The 17894-nt window shown below is 38.5% G+C and overlaps 1 long non-coding RNA gene across 2 annotated transcripts in view; it reads right to left on the bottom strand.

Annotated features, from left to right (window-relative positions):
* Nucleotides 1–16099, bottom strand: part of LOC137096389 (uncharacterized) — a 48017-nt gene extending 31918 nt beyond the window's left edge. Inside the window, exons 1-3 of one of the 2 annotated variants that reach the window (XR_010909426.1) lie at nt 15993–16099; nt 14617–14713; nt 8849–9023 (exon numbers count right to left, since the gene is read on the bottom strand). This is a non-coding gene — a long non-coding RNA (uncharacterized lncRNA). Of the gene's footprint in view, nt 1–8848; nt 9024–14616; nt 14714–15992 lie in introns of those variants that run through there. The other variant, XR_010909425.1, reaches the window with a different exon arrangement.
* Nucleotides 16100–17894: the final 1795 nt, after the last annotated feature.

The raw sequence follows: 17894 nt of genomic DNA, 5'->3' as shown, positions 1-17894 counted from the left end.
GCAGCTACCCACATTAAATGTTCAAGGTTTGTCTGAATGAAAAACATTTGCTCTTAGAATGACAGCAGAAAGGAGTCACCGAATTCCAGCTTTAATGTTTGAACTGAGTTGTTCCTCTGACTTGCAAATATTCTCCAGAAGGTCTGTGTGTTTTCTTACATAGCTTCCCTTCCAGTTGTTCTGGTGTCAGGGATTACCTGTCCTACGTCTACCTTTTGGCTAGAAGGAAGTCAGCTAGCTCAAATGTTCCTGATCTCATCCCATCTCATTTCCTTCAAACAAGCAAGCTCCTTTAGCCAAGAGGTTTCTCAAAATTTCCAAATGGGAAAATATCTTCTGATGTATGTTTGCCTTTCAATTACATGCTGTACACTAGTGAGTGAGACTCAGATCTAGCCCTTAGCTATAAACCCAAATGCCCATAGAGCTTCATACTGCACTGATGCTATCCTGGCACCATCCAAGTTGGCATCAGGTAAAAAACTGGATCAGTTTCAAGAAAGTACACAAAAAAATCATTTTCGAATTCATTTCAGAAATTGCCATGCACAGTACAAATGTTCAGGCTGACTTTCACACCATGGGTGGTCATTTATGATCTTCATATCTGCTCTTTCAGAATGAGTATTTCTCCATCTTCTCTCTCTCTCTCTCTCTCTCTCTCTCTCTCTCTCTCTCGCACTCTTTCCCCTAATGCTTCTTTCAAGTTAGTGCTTTTCTGGCATTCAACTCACCATAATTACCTGATTCACCAAGAGAGTAACAATTTCACTGGCGAAGACAGAAGCAATTTCACACTAATGAGTCCCCAAAAGAAAAAGCGGAAATGCCCATGTGCCCCCGTGATTGCTGTATCAATCCTTGGCACTGTAATTTTAGATTTCCCCAGCAAGCATCTATTAGCATTCTTGTGACATTTGGCTGCCAAGCCTCTGCCTGACAATACAGACACAAGTCTTTCTTTCTCCTATCAATTCCATCTCAGGCCCTGCAAATGTTACATTATCTAAAAAGTCAAAGTGACCAGAAACATTTATGAGAAAATGGCACCAGAATGCAAAAACATCTTCATTTTAATAAGAAGCCATAGCAAAAGTACACTTTCATTTTACAATAGCAGAGCAATTGTAATAAAAAATCTTACAATATACAGGGGAAGGAAGAAAGGGACATTTGAATTGTGCCTTCATGTGTGAATATTTGTACTGTATTTACATTCAAAGGTGTTGTACCTGTCATAAATAAATAGAAGTATTGCATCACTGGAGCAGAGAGTGATCTCTTCTGAATCATCCCTTACAAATATTTCTGGCTTCCAGGCATTGACTTTCTGTGATTAAAAACAATTCAATTAACTTGTTCTTGTTGCTAGGTTATGCAAAGGTTAGGTATAGAGGAAATACATGCTTCAGTCATCACAACACTCTTCTTCCAAGGACTACAGAACAAATGTCAGTTTTCTTTATGGACGAAATTGTAGAAGAGTAGAGCCCTTTCCACACAGCTGAATAAAATCCCACATTATCTGCTTTGAACTGGGATATATGGCAGTGTGGACTCAGATAACCCAGTTCAAAGCAGATGTTGTGGGATTTTCTGCCTTGATATTCTGGCTGTGTGGAAGAGCTGTGTGTATATAGCTGTGTGGAAGAGCCCTGAGTTATCTGTAAAAGAGACAATCATTAGGAAACCACTAGAAAATCCTAAATGTTTGTGAAGCTTTTGAGGCAGCCTCTGCCCCAAAAAAGGGACTGTCTATGGATTTCAGATACTCTTTGGGCTCTGTTTCCATGTGTTTAGGAAACAGAGCCCCACGGAAGTCCCACATAGGCCATCACATGATGTAAGGGCACTTGCCTGCCCACCCCCAAAATAAGGAAACTGACAACAAGAACTTGGGTTCAAATTCAGCAATTTTAATTAACATTACCTATTTAACTTTTTCTATTCTAACTGGAATGAGTCTTGAACTTGGTGAGGGGCAAAGCCAAGGTAGCATCCATAGATGGCCTACTCCCCGGCAACTTGGGTGAAACACCTGGATCCCCTGCAAATTTACAACCGGGCAACCTCTAAGGAAACCTGGAGAAGCCTCCCCCAATGTTATTGAGGCCAGATTCTCGCCAATTTAAGGCCCGTTGATTTCACCTCACCCTGTCCAAGTGATCAGCAGGTGAGTGTTTTAGCTACAGGCCCTCACCCCTGAAGGGGGTGCCTTGGGTGTATGCCAAATATCTGATTTTCCTCTCCATTTACACCACAGATAGGAGGCAGATGTCCATTTAGCCCCCGTCCCCACCAAGTCCTCCAACCAAGTCCTCCAACAACACCCTGAGCCCCCTTTGTAAATCCCTTAGGAATAGGTCATTGGCTAGATCTGACAGATTGATGTAAATGGGCCTTATCATGTGTAATGTCATCATGTTGTATGTAAGAACCATTGACCCATCTCAAGGCAGTGCGCATCACCTGGTTGACATGCTTTCTGGCCCTTTCCAATTTTCTTACATCTCCATCACTGGGCCACTTCAGGCATGGTACCATTGCTGACCAGGCAATATGGTTATGGGACCACTCATCTCATCTTCGCGCAAGGTCTTCACACACTTGAAAGTACATCACTCTGCCTTTCAAAAGGCCCAAGTCTTTCCCACCGAGGTAGATGACTAAACATCAGGAGGGAGCTCACTTCTGCAACCAACAACAACAGGATCATGCCGTCTCAACGAAGGCCTCTTCTCCCTCTCCATTCAACCGCAGCGATGAAGGCAAGGCCTTCTGCTAGTATCTCAATACTGTAAACAGTGATGGCTGAGCATGACCCAGCTGACAGCTATGCACTGGCACATATCTGATTTTTAAGATGAACATATGCCCAGTGTCTTTCTGTGTTGTGCTGAAATCTCAGTGATAATTTGGGAATAATTCCATTTTATAGGACTTTCCAATCAATAGGTATGCTGCGGTGGCACATGATGGCTTCTAGGGTGATGACTGTGCCTCAGATTTTAATCCAAACTAACTTCCCCAGGGTAATGGTTTGTTCTGAAGATACTATTAAAGTAACTTGAATGGCCCCTTTAAAGTACAGATTACCAACCAGCACAGATCATTATCACATTGTTACTGATATATTGTAAAATGTACATATTAAGGAATTATTTCTGTATGTATATATTGCAGAAAACAATAGCCTTTTCCCCATATCTTTTCTCAGTATATTATAAACTTCACATGCCCTAGGGTTGGAATAAGATGGTTGAAGCTATGAGCAGTTCCAAAAACAGAGTCCTCTTAGCATGTACATGTGATGTCTCATAATGCTACAATAGAAATTAATGAGCAAAGAATAAATAAAATACAAAATGCATTACAAAAAAATCCCAATATCATTGCTTCAGCTTCAATTACTCTAATAGCCTGATTCTATGCATTATAACTCAATTACCTCAGTAACACACAAAATGTGGATTATAATAGAAACAGCAAGTCATTACAGTAAGGGATATGATAGCTAAAACTGTAAAATTGCATATATATATGTGTGTGTGTATATATATATATATATATATATAGAGAGAGAGAGAGAGAGAGAGAGAGAGAGAGAGAGAGAGAGAGAGAGTATATTTCTAGAATCACACAGAATAGCAGTCCTTGGAAAAGCAAGGCCTAGGAAAATTTGAAATCTAGTGACACAGTAATTACAAGGATTCCCAGATCACTCAAGTTAGAAGTAAAAGTGAGATGAGGAACCTTGTTTGTGAATGCCCATTTTAGATGTGAGAAAGAGAAGAGAACACCCACAGCCCACTTCTCTGCAAGTAATAATAATAATAAAGGATATTTGTCCTCTCAATCACATAATTTTGTATACCATTCCAAAGGGAGAGAGAAAAACTTCCTTAAAACTAGTTTTTAAGTTCTACTAGTACTGTACAGTGAAAAAAACTGAATCTGGAAAATTAAAATAATGAATGCAAAACAACTGTGGAAAGAATCTACTCATTCTAAGCAGAAATCTATTCAGCCAATGCTAACACAAAATGTCAATTTATTCAAACAGACACATACTTATATTCCATCTTCTAGAGACTTATATGAATCCACTCACTCCCAATAGAAAACATATACAAACAACTCATCCTACCAATTCCAGCTTTTAATAACTATTCTTTTCTCTTTGACTATGTCTGAATCTACTGTGTATTTCCCCTGCTTGTGAGTTTATTGATTTTTAAATCAAAATAAGCTTTTCTCAGGAATATTTAGGAACTGTACACTGTCCTTCTGTGTTGCTGTTCACCGCCCCGAGTCGCCCTCGGGCTGAGAGGGGCAGTCAATAAATGCAAGAAATAAATAAATAAATAATAATAATAGTATCAATGGCTGGCCATTTCATAAAATAAAATTCTGGTTCTTGAACAGTTGCAGGATATCTCAATAATGTGGGCCCTTAGTATCCACTAGGGTTTCATTCCAGGACCCTCTTTAGATACCAGAATCCATGCTCAAGTCTCATTATATATAATGGTGTGATAAAATAGTGTGCTTTGTATAAAATTGCAAAACCAAGATTTGCTTTTGAGATTTTGGATGGTGGAATCCATTGATGCAGAATCTGTGCATACAAATGGCACGCTGTATATCCATTTATGAAAGTTCAAACAAGCAATCCTCAAGAACAGCCTCCCTTCTTCCACTTTTGGAAATTGGCAGGGAAAATGGAGCAATCTTCTGAGCATTCCCAGTCACCAAGCATGCTCTCTAGTCACCCAGACACTAGGTATGTTCAGTAGTCCTCAGCCAGCATAGAAGACTTCCAGATGTTCCAAAAGTGGCCAGGAAAGAAGGATCAACCTACTCGCTTTCCTTCAGTTTTTGGTCTCTAACCAACTATGGGCCTAAATCAGTGGTTTTTAACCTGTGGGCTGCAAACCACCAGGTCACCAGGACAAAAATCTGGTCTGTGGGCCTCCTTCCTCTTTATTTATTTATTTTATTTTATTATTTATTTTATTTCAGCTCCTTTCATGCCACCTGCCACTCCTTCCCTATTGCTGACTATGGCATATGTTCTGTATCAGAAACTAGAGCTGATGTGGTATATCCCATGCAATTTTCTGAATCAGCACCCCAAGCCAAATCTAAAGTTGACCAAGAACTGATTTGTAGCTCTTTTGATACTAATGTTGGGGAGTGGTCCCTGGTCAAAGTGGTCCCTGGTTAAAAAAAAAAGTTGGGAACCACTGACCTAAATCAATTGCACCAGTCAAATTATTGGCAATCTGGGACTATTCATACAGTTATAGCACTATTGTTCCATTTTAACTACTATGGTTCCATTCTATCAAATCTGGGGTTTCTAGTTTGGTTAGGAGGTGGAGAGATCTAGAATTCTAGATGCATCTCCCAAAATAAATCCCAGAGAATAAAAGTGTTATAATTTTGTAGTGTGGTTGGCATTGACTGCCTCACCAAACAGTCACTCAGCTCTTTTTTAAAAGAAAAAAGAAAAGCAATGTTTCTTGAGTACAAACCATTTCATATGCAGCACTGGAAAATACTATTGATCCTCGCTGAATTGCTTTTATATCACTTGTGAATTGCTTCATATCAACTGTGAGGTATGGCATGCAATGTACTTTTCATGTTGCCATCTTCTTTGTATTTACTTATGAAGCACATTTCTATCTACTGAAAAATGTTACACAAAGCCCAAAAAGAAATTACTGGATCTGGTTTTTTGACCAGCAATCCCACCCTCATGATTCTTGCTAATTTTTAATAGGTTTGTTTTGGAGACCAGATGACAGTTGAGAAAGGTCGGCTTGGATTCTAAGTGTCCCCAAGTTTATACTTAACTAAATTATTTCCTGCAGCATCTCATTTCATCTCTGTAGGAGCGGGACCTGAACTTAGTAAGGTAATTATCAGAGAAAAAATAGTAAGACAGTGTACAGAGTCATATCACCATCTTCTGCGGTTCAAACTGTATTTCTGCTGAGGGTATAAGAAAAGCCAGTCAAGGAAGAGGAACACAGCAAGTCATTGCATAGACAGAACAGTTGTCCTGATACAAAATCCAACAGCTGCTCTCTCACATCAGTACCAAACAAATTACACCATCTGGTCAACATGATAAAAGTATCCTTATAAGGACCTTGATGATTAGAGACTCTCAGCTATTTAAGAAAAACAAGGTTTAAGTAAGCAACTGTGATTTTTCTTTTCTTTTTTCTATCAAGAGGAATTTGATGTCTGATAGCCTTAGTGTCTAGTTCAGCCTTTCAAAGGCTTCAGGAACAGGGAATGTTATGTATAGATTAATCAACTCACAATAAGACAACCAGGAAATCATATTGAGTCATGGCTCCATGTTTTAGGCCAGCTGCCAAGCTTATGTGAGCCTCCATCTGCATTTATTCAAAACCTGAAAGTAAAGCCATATCATAGGACCAAAGCTATTTGCATTTCCCAGGGATTCCACCAACATTGTTCTTGTAATATATGCTTATATTATCCTTGCTGAAAAGTATGAGGTTCTGGTTCTGCTCAGATCCTGCCCAAACGTGATCCATAAGGCTTCTTGTTCTCCTAGCTCAGTGCTTCCCAACATTTGGGCCTCCAGGTGTTTTGGACTTCAGTTCCCACAGTTCCTAACATCTGATAAGCTGGCTGGGATTTCTGGGAGTTGAAGTCCAAAACACCCAGAGGCCCAAAGGTTGGGAGCCACTGTCCTAGCCCCTCTATTTTCACCTTAGAAATTTTACCAGCAGTAACTCGGATCTTGTCTAATCTTGGATGCTAAGCAGAGTCAGTACTGGTTGGTACTTGGACAGGAGATTAGCAATGATTATGAGGTGCTGTAGAAAGGAATTGGCAAAAACATTATTTATTTATTTATTTATTTATTTGTTATTTAGAGCTTCTTGATCTCTGAAGAGGGACTCAGACCAGCTAACAGCAGAAAATTCAACACAAATATAGTAAACATAATAGCATCATAATACATTAATACAAAATACATTAAAATACAGATCATACAATATCATACAATTACAAAAGCCATCTCTGCAGATTCCCTGCCTAATGAAACCCTATGAAATTTATGAGGTTGTCATAAGTCACTAAGCAACATGAAAGTACAAACACAAACCCCAGATATCCATTTTCCCACCTTTGTTTAAACCTCGGGAATTATGGACGACGAATTGGATTATGATTCTAGTTACGAGATGTTATTGGGCTGTTGTTGATGTGTCATTATTGTGTATACTATGTTTTTAATTGATTTTAAATTGTGTGTTGTTTGATTGACTTTTTATCTTTGTTGTAAACCACGTTGAGTCGTCTGTTGGGCCGAGAAACTGCAGTATACAAGTAAAGTAAAGTAAAGTAAATAAATAAATAAATAAATCATCCATTAATATATGAACCATACTGCACATGGTGTTTTCAAGACAAAGAAGCATTCTGTGATACATACATACACAGCAGGTTTACAATCTAATTCTGTGGGGTGGGAGTAGCTTAAGAAGACCCAGCAGAAACCATCTCTTTTCTCCATATGTAGCTAGGGCATTGGCAATTGAGGTGGGATTAGTATCTTTCATCTGCTTCTGATCCAAGGCATGATGGAGCTGTGCCTGCTTCTTCCTCTCTCCCTCTGAGGCTAAGGCACTTGGGATGGAGGGAGAGTCTTTCATCTTCTTCTGGGTCTAGGAATTATCAAATTGTGCTTGCCACTTCTTTTCTCTCCCCATGACCACAAAAGTGGCAGTTTGTGTCTGAGCCTATTCATGATGGAGCCATGTTTGCCTCTCTCGTTCTCCCCCTCAGGCCAGAACAGTTGCAGTTGGGATGGAAGACAGACCTTTCATCCACTAATCATAATGTCTCTGCCTTTGTCCCAATGGTGTTTAGTGGGTTTGAATTCTGAGGTGAAATGAATCAATGCTGGTCTATATACCAGATGTGAAAGAAACTATTCAAAGTGCTGAACCTGTTTTGGGGATAGGGCCCAGTACTACAGACAGCTTCTTACAAGTATGAAATAAAACATAGCATGGATTTGCTGTATTCCTGACATAAAAGCCCTAGCTGTCTATTTTTTTTAACCTTCTTTCTTGGAAGTTTAGCAGCAATCAGATAAGCTTTTTCCCATTTTCTAACTCAACTAGAGTTGAACCCTTGTGCCGGCAGGACTGCTGACCAACAGATCAGCAGTTCAAATCTGAGGAGAGTGGGCTGTCATCTCCAGTGTCCCATGTGGGGACATGAGAGAAGCCTCCTACAAGGATGGTAAAACATCAAACATCCAGGCATCCCCTGGACAACTGTCTTGCAGACAGCCAATTCTCTCACACCAGAAGTGACTTGCAGTTTCTCAAGTCACGCCTGACATGGAAAAAAATCAATTAAATATTTCCCAATGAGTAATGACAGCACACAAAGACTTCTTTGCTGCCTGTTTATAGGAAGATTCTGTTTGAAATTTCTGTTTGACCCTTGCCACTGCCACGTGGATGAATGTGACACTCTGTCAAGTTGTGAGACATCTGCCACAATGTCACTCTTTTTGCCTCTAGCACCCACCTCTGCTTGGTTGCAGTTGCCCCTGCCACTTGGATGACAAACAAAACATTGAACTGTCTAGCACAATGTCACAATGAGTTATGGTTGCCACGGAATGACACACATAAATAGAGGACATTCTCATTTCTTATTATATACTGTTAGCTTGTATACATATATAAATTGTAAGGTTCCTTGAACTGTTTTAAAAAAGGTGTTGAAGAAATGTCATAATCAACAAAAACAATGATTTTTATTTGTCCACAGAAAATAAGAGAAAAAGAGGAGTTGTACTGGCAAGTGAAAAATTACCCAAACTATATGATTTTTGTTATATATGGTTGCAAAGATCTGCACTAAGATTCTCTGCACCAGGGTTGGCTAACACCTGAAAAATCAATTCGAGGGTCATGTTTTGAATATTTTCAATAGCAGCAATCCGGATAGTTCTGTAAACCAAAAAAATGAAAAAACTTTAGCTTATTATGTAGCTATATGAGACAGTGATAAATTGGAATACTTCTTTAAAGATGAGAAGTGAGAGACAGGAGTAAAGGGAGCATCATATTCTTTTTGCCTCATGTCTGCAGGTAAGACATAACCCTGTCTTTTTATTGCCTTATATTTCTTCTTCTATACCAGTGGTTCTCAACCTTCCTAATGCCGCGACCCCTTAATACAGTTCCTCATGTTGTGGCAACCCCCAACCAGAACCCTAACATTATGAATCGCCATGTAAATAATGATCTGCAGGATGTATTTTCATTCACTGGAGCAAATTTGGCACAAATACCAGGTATGCCCAGATTTGAATACTGGTGGGGTTGGCGGAGAGGGGGGGGATTGATTTTGCCATTTGGGAGTTGTACTTGCTGGGATTTATAGTTCACCTGCAAACAAAGAGCATTCTGAAACCCACCAACAATGGAATTGAACCAAAGTTGACACACAGAACTCTCATGACCAACAGAAAATATTGGAAGGGTTTGGTGGGCATTGACCTTGAGTTTGGGAGCTGTAGTTCGTCTACATGCAGAGAGCACTGTGGGCTCAAACAATGATGGATCTGTACCAAACTGGGCACGGATACTCAATATGCCCAAATGTGAACACTTGTGAGGTTTTGGGAAAATAGACCGTGAGATTTGGGAGTTGTACTTGCTGGGATTTGTAGTTAATCTACAATAAAGGAGCATTTTGAACCCCAACAATGATAGAATTGGGCCAAACTTCCCACACAGAGACCCCCATGACCAACAGAAAATACTGTGTTTTCTGATGGTCTTTGGTGACCCCTCTGACACCCCTTCGTGACCCTTCCAGGGGTCCCGACCCCCAGGTTGAGAAACACTGTTCTATACAGTAATGGTAACATTATTAGAATCCTGATATAAGAGAGGAGGTAGATAAGTAATTAAATTTGAACATCCTTCTTTTTACATATTTTAAGTGAGCAAATAATAATAATAATAATAATAATAATAATAATAATGTTGGATTATCAAATGTCTAGATGTCATCTGGGTTTGTGAAAATATTAGAAAGTTCACTGAAAATGCAATGAAACAATGGAAAACGGAGTTGTTCGTGGGCAATGAAAGCTATGGAATTGTTAACATCAAGAGAGGAATTTTCCAGGGCGACTCACTGTCACCACTGCTGTTCATCATTGCAATTATCCCTCTGTCAGTAATTCTACAGAAAACAAACCTGGGCTACCAAATAACAAGAAATTCACCAAAATTTTCTCACTTGCTGTACATGGATGATCTAAAGCTTTATAGAAAATCAGAAACAGAAATCCAATCACTGACCAACACAGTAAGAATCTTCAGCACTGACATCAGTATGGAGTTTGGTTTAGTCAAATGTGCCACAGTGGCATTAAAGAAAGGGAAAATTACACACAGTGAGGGCATAGATGGTATTTGTGGCACAAGTTCCAATGAATCATCTGAGCAATGGTGTTATGCCTCTGCTTGTAGTCTATCTGCGTGATTTTCTTGCAGCATCTGAGGATGGGATCTATTGTTTCATCTGCTTCCTTGCAAAGTCTACATTTGGGATCTGTTGTCAATTTTCAATTCTGGCTTTGATGGCATTGGTTTGAATGGCTTGTTCTTGGGCTGCCAGAATCAGGCCCTCCGTCTCCTTTTTCAGAGTGATCCAATTCAACAGCAAGCAGAGTGTCTGCTGTGGACTCATCTTGTTGAGTTTCAAATAATAATAATAATGTGTGTTTATATTTCTTGCTGTTGTTGTTGTTGTGTGCCTTCCAGTTTTTTATGAATTTGTGGTGATCCTCAAAGTGGGTTTGTCATTGCTTTACTCTGAGCCTGAGAAAGCATGACTTGCCCAGTAAGTGTCCATGGCCAAGCTGAGATTTGAATCCAGGTTTTCCAATGTCAGATCACTACACCCCATTGGCTCTAAATCAGAGGTTGACTCAAACATACAGCAACACTGTCATCTGATTTTCTTTCAGGACTTATTCAGAGGAAGTTTGCCCTTGTCTTCTTCTATGGGTGAAACAGAGTGACTTGCCCAAGGGCAGCCTGGGAGTTTCCATAGCTGAGTGAGGTTTCGAAGTCTGGTCTTCCAGAATCCTAATCCAAAACTTAGTCTACTACACTGCAGTACTCAAAATTCAATCCACTACAGGCAGTCCCCAAGTTACAAACATCAGACTTCCAAACAACTCACAGTTAAGAATGGGGGTGAGACAACAGAAAGTGAGAGAAATCTTCCCTCAAAAGGGAAAATCACTTCTGGAAGTGTTATCATTGAAAAAGGTGCCTCCATTAAGCTTTAGCACCAATCCTTGGTAACACAAGAAGCCACATTTTTCAAAATCCAATTATCACAGGGACAGAAAGTGAGGTGAAATCTTCTGAATAGGGCCACAGAATGTGTTCTGACTTACATAAAAACTGAACTTAAGAACAAACTTAAAGAACCTATCTTGTTCGTAACTTGGGGACTGCCTGTATTGTACTACATTGGTTCTCATATTTATATTTACAGGAGGAAAGGAAAGGAAAAAAGAGGAAAAACATTTACAAGAGATGGAATAATGATTAATGTATCTTCTTCCATCCTGCCCTCAAATCCAGCCCTGGCTCACATATGCTTAAAAGATTATGTCATTTTAGCTCACTCCAACCTAATTAGCTTTGAACCATTTGGTGAATTGACATCAATACATTTAAACTAGAAACTAATTATTTAGTAAAACAGTTAATCGGGAAATTATTTACCTTTTCAAAGAAAAGATTTTGTGTGTTATATTTGGGTTCAAAAAATGCATACGATTTTAATTATTGGTTTAGAAGAAGCTCTAATTCCCTAGATTACACTACAGAAACAAAACAGCTACTGGAGACATTTTCCATCTTAAAAACCCCTCTGAGAAAAATTAATATTCATACACAGCTGCCCATTCAAGACTAAGTAAGTAATTATCCCAGTTTAGCTAATTCCCACTGAGTGGTCTGCTTCTTTTACATTTTTATGCATCTTGACACTTTTTAAAAAAAAATCACAAGTAGAATAGGGAGATTTTGAAGTACAAGATAGATCAATGTTTCTTTTGTCTGAGAAAAATCTCCAGTGAAGGGGAAATCCATCCATATGCCCTATGACTAATACCAGCATATTCTAAGCTTCTGACAGTAGTGCAAGACCAAAGAAATTAATTTTTATAATTCAAATATGAAAAGGCTCATAATTCAGATTCAAATGTACAGTCAGTTTCAAAATATCTAAGATTGTGGATAATACATCATTCCTTTTTTATAGCAGGAGTAACTTACTCATGGATTGAGAGACTAAGGAAATGTTAGTACCAAAAAAGATATGAGGGCCAAGAACCATTGGAAATTTATTGTGAGGTTTAAGTCTTTCAGTTTTCTTTCACTGAATGTGTTACAATAGTATTTTAACTGGACTGATTATTGAATGCCTTCTGAACCTGTGTAGCTCATGTTTTTTTAGCCATTTGTTGAAACTTCTATCGTAAACCACCTTGAGTCCCATTTTGGGAGAGAAAGCCAAGATATAAATAAAGTAAATAAGTACATAAAACAGAAGCTACAAATCTTGTACCAGTCCACCAGCATATTTAAACTTAAGACTTTTTATGCAAGAATAACTAAGCCATAAGGGAGACATTTTAAGTTTTTTGAATGACAGATGGGGAGAAAACCATCAAATGAAAGGTTGGAAATTGCTTCCCAACCAAACCTTCTCTTTATCCTGCATCAGATATTTGCTATTAAAACAATGGGACTTTAGACAGCAATGACTTCTTGCATGTTTCTGTCACATGCATGCTGTCTCTAAAACTTTTCCCAGTTGCTAAGTCCTGCATTGTAGGGCTTCTAAGCTCTTCTTGGCTTTCTATGCAACCACATCATACTACCAAAGGACTTTCCAGGTGTGTTTGCAAGCACATCAGAGACTCCTTTCTCTCGCTTTCTTCCTCCCTAAAGGGGATGAATGTGGGCCGTACCTATTCCTCAAACTTACCATTAGTTAGCCAGCACTGAGGCACTGCATGTATATATGTATAAATGTATCTTTCAATATCATTAATTCATTTATGAAATGTTCCTATTGCCTGTATGTCTTACTTTTCTTATTTTCTGAGTGCTTCTAAAGGAGATGGAATCTTAATTGAACCAGTCTCCACCTTTTACAGAAAACAGACCAACACCCTGAGAATCTACAGTTGGCCATTCATTTTCACAGGGATTGGGACAGAAAACTCACACAAATTAGGATAAAACATGAATATCCCTGATGTGGGGCAAGGCTTCCTTGTATAGCAGGTAGATAGGGGGGTGTTGCTGTGCCTTTACTGAAGCTACTGAGAGTAAAATAGTGGTGATTACATTTGCCAACCACTTCCCACCGAAGCCTTCGGTGTAAGGTTACTGGTGAACCAAATTGCTACTATTGTAAAGACAAACCAAGATAATCTATTTTGAGATATTCTGAACTCCTTAAAAAGTGATATGCAAATAAATACATACATACAATAGTTGGACTTTATAAGAAAGAAAGGAGACATGTAAAACTGTAGATTTTTTTTAAAAAAACTACACAAAATTGAAAATAGTATATTTTTGCACATTGAATATACCATGTCCCGAAAGAATGAAACCATACTACAGAGGATTACAAAACCTAGAATGTTCCTTCCAAGTAACAGTATTTTAAGTTCTGCCATAGAAATCAAATATGCAACTAAAAGATTTAAGTAATTTTTACTGAAGCATAGCAAATTCTCCAAATAACCAGAAACCTATTTGTCTGAAAAATAATTGCTTCCAGTCTGAGAGCTTCTTGTCTGATAATACAAAGGGAAATATGCAAACCTAGATAAGAGTTGAAAAAGTAAAATCATTGTCTGATAGTTTAGAAGGAGAAAAGGTATTCATTTGATAATACCTGTAAGAACACTACCCATCAAATGCAATATTTGTCTCCTTAATGCAGGGATTGCATGAAACTGTGACAGGTTGGCAAGGCCTGTTATCCCCCCCCCCCCCCCATACACACACAATGGCTGTAATCCCCTATTGTGGTATATACATTACATTATATGTACTAAGCTATGTAGCAGAGATGCTCAGAAACCTTGTGCATTGTACCATTGTTCAGTGAATTGTGAAAATGAATAACAAGACTTCAACATAATACGCATTTAATTCCCTAGCCAATGTTCTGATGCACAACTAGAGCAATGCACAATTGTACTGATGTGTATTAAGCCCAATGAATATCTGCTCTGATGTACATCGATCCTGATATGTATCAGTCTGTTATGCATCAAGCCCAATGTGCATAGATCACTTACAGGACATTAAAAACAGCCCTTTAGTAGATATGGATGTTATGAGACTGCTCAGTTCTAATTCCTACAAGTGCATGGAGAGGCAGAATTCTCAATAGGCAGGCAATGCTATTATTTTCCATACTCTGACTACCATCCAAATTGTGGGCATCACTACATCATATAGTAAATGAGCATTGACTCACCTTGGGCAGCACTAGAATTCCATGAATATGTTTCCATAAGATCAGGTATCCATGCAGATTGAGAAAATTCAGTAATGAAGACGCCATAAAGGAGAAACTGAAAGAATGCAAAACATGATATCACATCATTTATTCTATCAGTCTTCTTTTGGAATGAGTAGCAGAAGGTAACAGAATTAGATACAACCTCATGCTGCCTTTTCTTCACTCATTTTTAAAGATTATTCATGAGAAAGTATTATTTCATTCAGAAACTCTCAAGTGGCTTTAGATCACTCCTCTTAAGAAAGGGAGGTGGAGCTGCCCATTTAACCATTTGCACTAGAATCATAGAATCATAGAGTTGGAAGACACCTTGTGGGCCAGCCAAGGAGCAGGAAAATTGCATTCAAAGCATGCCCAACAGATAGCCATTCAATCTCTGATTAAAAGCCTCCAAAAAAAGGAGCCTCCACCACACTCTGAGGCAGAGACTTCCACTGCTCAACAGCTCTTGCAGTCAGAAAGTTCTTCCTTATGTTCAGGTGGAATCTCCTATCCTGTAGTTTGAAGCCATTGTTCCATGTCCTAGGCTCCAGGACAGAAGAAATCAAGCTTGCTCTCTCCTCCCTGTGACTTCCCCTCACATATTTATACATGGCCATAATGTCTTCTCTCAGTCTTCTCTTTTGCAGGCTAAACATGCTCAGCTCTTTAAGCCACTCCTCATTGGGCTAGTGTAAGCTGAGGTACAAACACAACATGTCACTTGTAAAGGCATAGGTGCCATTGCCTAATTCCCTCTTAGATACATAGGAAAATCCTCCTCCTGAATAAATCAAAACCTGTTTCCATTTTTTACATTTTGCAGGTAAGAAAGTGGCAAGAAATATTTGCCCATACACTTCACAAATAATGTAGCTTTCAAGGGAGTTTCAAAAACTCAACCAGTTCTTCAGTTATGATATTTAAAACTCTGCATATGGCCAAAACAGATGTTCCATGCAAATGCAAGCAAGATTATCCCACCAGTCCTATTTAAAAGGGGAATTAAAATCCATCTTCTCAAAAGATTCAGATTCTGAGCAGTGCCTTCGGTTCTCTTGCAATGTTATTGCCTTCCTCACTAATCAGTACAACAACCCAGTATTATTTTTATTTTGATAATGACAAGGATAAGGACTACAATCCAGTTCAGCTATCGGGATAGGTTATAACACTTAAAACAATCATAAAAATTCACAGTACACAAAAGTTAAAATGTGATTAAACTATTTAAAAAATCTTAGAAACATATCCATAAAAGAAAATGGCAAATAGAAAATCCAATACATTACACAACATTTTTTTTTCTTTTGAACTATCCCTCCATTGCCTGCCCCCAAAATAATCCTTACCTGCCTGCAGAAAGATGGAAATAGGTTTCCATCTGCTGACCTTTCTGAAAAGGAGTTTCCAGAGATAGGGAGAAGCCATCAAGAAAACCATATTTCTCCCATATTTCCATATTCCTACCAGATACACCTATGAAAGTAATAGGAAAGAGAGAAGTCCTTCCTCAATAGATCTCAAAACACAGGTTAACTTGTATGGGACAGCACAGTCCTCCAAGTCACCTGAGTTGTCTCGGACTTTAAGGGTGGTAACCAAACTTTTGAATTGTTCATGGAAGCAGACCTGCAACCCATAGAGGTATTGCAACAAGAGAGTTATGTGCTTCCTGTAGCCAGGCCCAGTTAACAATCTGGCTGCTGCTCTTTGGGCTAATTGAACACTTGTCAAAGGCAGCCCCATGTGCAGATCATTATAGCAAACCAAACATGATTGTCTTTCAAAGGTAGAATCCTGGCTTTGGATCGATAATTGAAGACCTTTTATGGATCCACATGGTCTTTTGCAGTGAGGACATATAGATTTCCAGATGAAAAGGATAAGGATTTGCTCTGAACTATCAGTCTACAGATTTCATCCCCAACAGTTCCATGTATATGGAGCAAGAAGGATTGTTCTAAGCCATTTCAGGTTATTCTACTTTCACACACCCACTTAGATTCTTCAATATAGGGCAAGATGTAAATCAATTTAGTAATTTCAATAAGAAATAAGCCATGCAGACATGCTGCTAAAATGTTTTTCTTTCTTTGGTGTATTATATATCAGAAATAAACAAAATCTCATATGTGTGGATCACGCTGGAAAAAAATTCCAGTTTTAAGCAGAGCTTTAAAATGTTACATATTGAAGCCACAGATCCCAGTTCTGCATCCAGATTAGCAATTTTTGGATTCTGCATTTAAAATGTTATATTATAGAGTCATAGATCTGGAAAGCATGTTCAGAACTCATATAGGTCAATGTTGCTACTTGATGCAGAAAAGCACATCGCCACGAAATACCCTCATTGTCTATGGCTGATCTCCAGGCTTTTCATTATTTCCCTTTTTTTTCATTCCCTATTGTTCCATTGATGGTATTTTCTTTCACAAATCAATGAACAGTTTAATATTGGCTGATGGTCAAGATTCAAGAAGTACTTTCCAAGAGTCACATCCTCTTCATGGCACAAGACCTTATTGGATTGCTATAACAAATTTCTTTCAAGAGCAGATAAAAACAAGCTTGCCACAGAGATTCAGAGAATTATCTCAACTTCTTGGCACATACCAGGTCCATCTTGATTTTAAATGCTGGGTACCCTTTTAAAAAAAAACAACCATTGATTAAAGACTTACTAAAGCCTTTGCCATTTCTTTCCTGATTCTTATTCATGAAGACTTCTGATGCAGTTTTGGACCTCACCCACATTTCTCAGGCTGACAAGTGTTTAAATCACATTTAATCTGTCCTCGATGGCTGATGGCTTTGATTGATCTGCCAATAGAAGACTGCATAGATGTTTAAGCAATTTACCTTCATCGAACCCTGTGAGCTAATCCGTTTTTGATGACTGTATGTCAGCATAAGTTGTTTGTGTCTCACGGTATCTATGAGTCAGTTGGGATGTGCTATATCTTGTATCACAGTTGTATATATATATATATATATTCTGCATAGAAATTAAACGTGCATAATTTCTCGACCTCATCCTTTTAAAAGGGGATACTTTTTTAAAGATACAAAAAGATTGCAGCTTTTAACATTGCAATAGTATCCAAAGAACTCTCTGTATCTTGCTCTAATATGCCGTAAGGAAAGTATTAGTATAATACAATATTTAAAATGCAATATACATGTGTTATACAGAGAGAGAGATGTATCTGATTTGTCCAATGTGCATTTATCTTATCTTTTAGGACTCT

This window comes from Anolis sagrei, chromosome 2 (genome assembly GCF_037176765.1).
Source record: "Anolis sagrei isolate rAnoSag1 chromosome 2, rAnoSag1.mat, whole genome shotgun sequence".
NCBI lineage: Eukaryota > Metazoa > Chordata > Lepidosauria > Squamata > Dactyloidae > Anolis > Anolis sagrei.
This window is presented reverse-complemented; position numbering and strand designations above follow the sequence as displayed.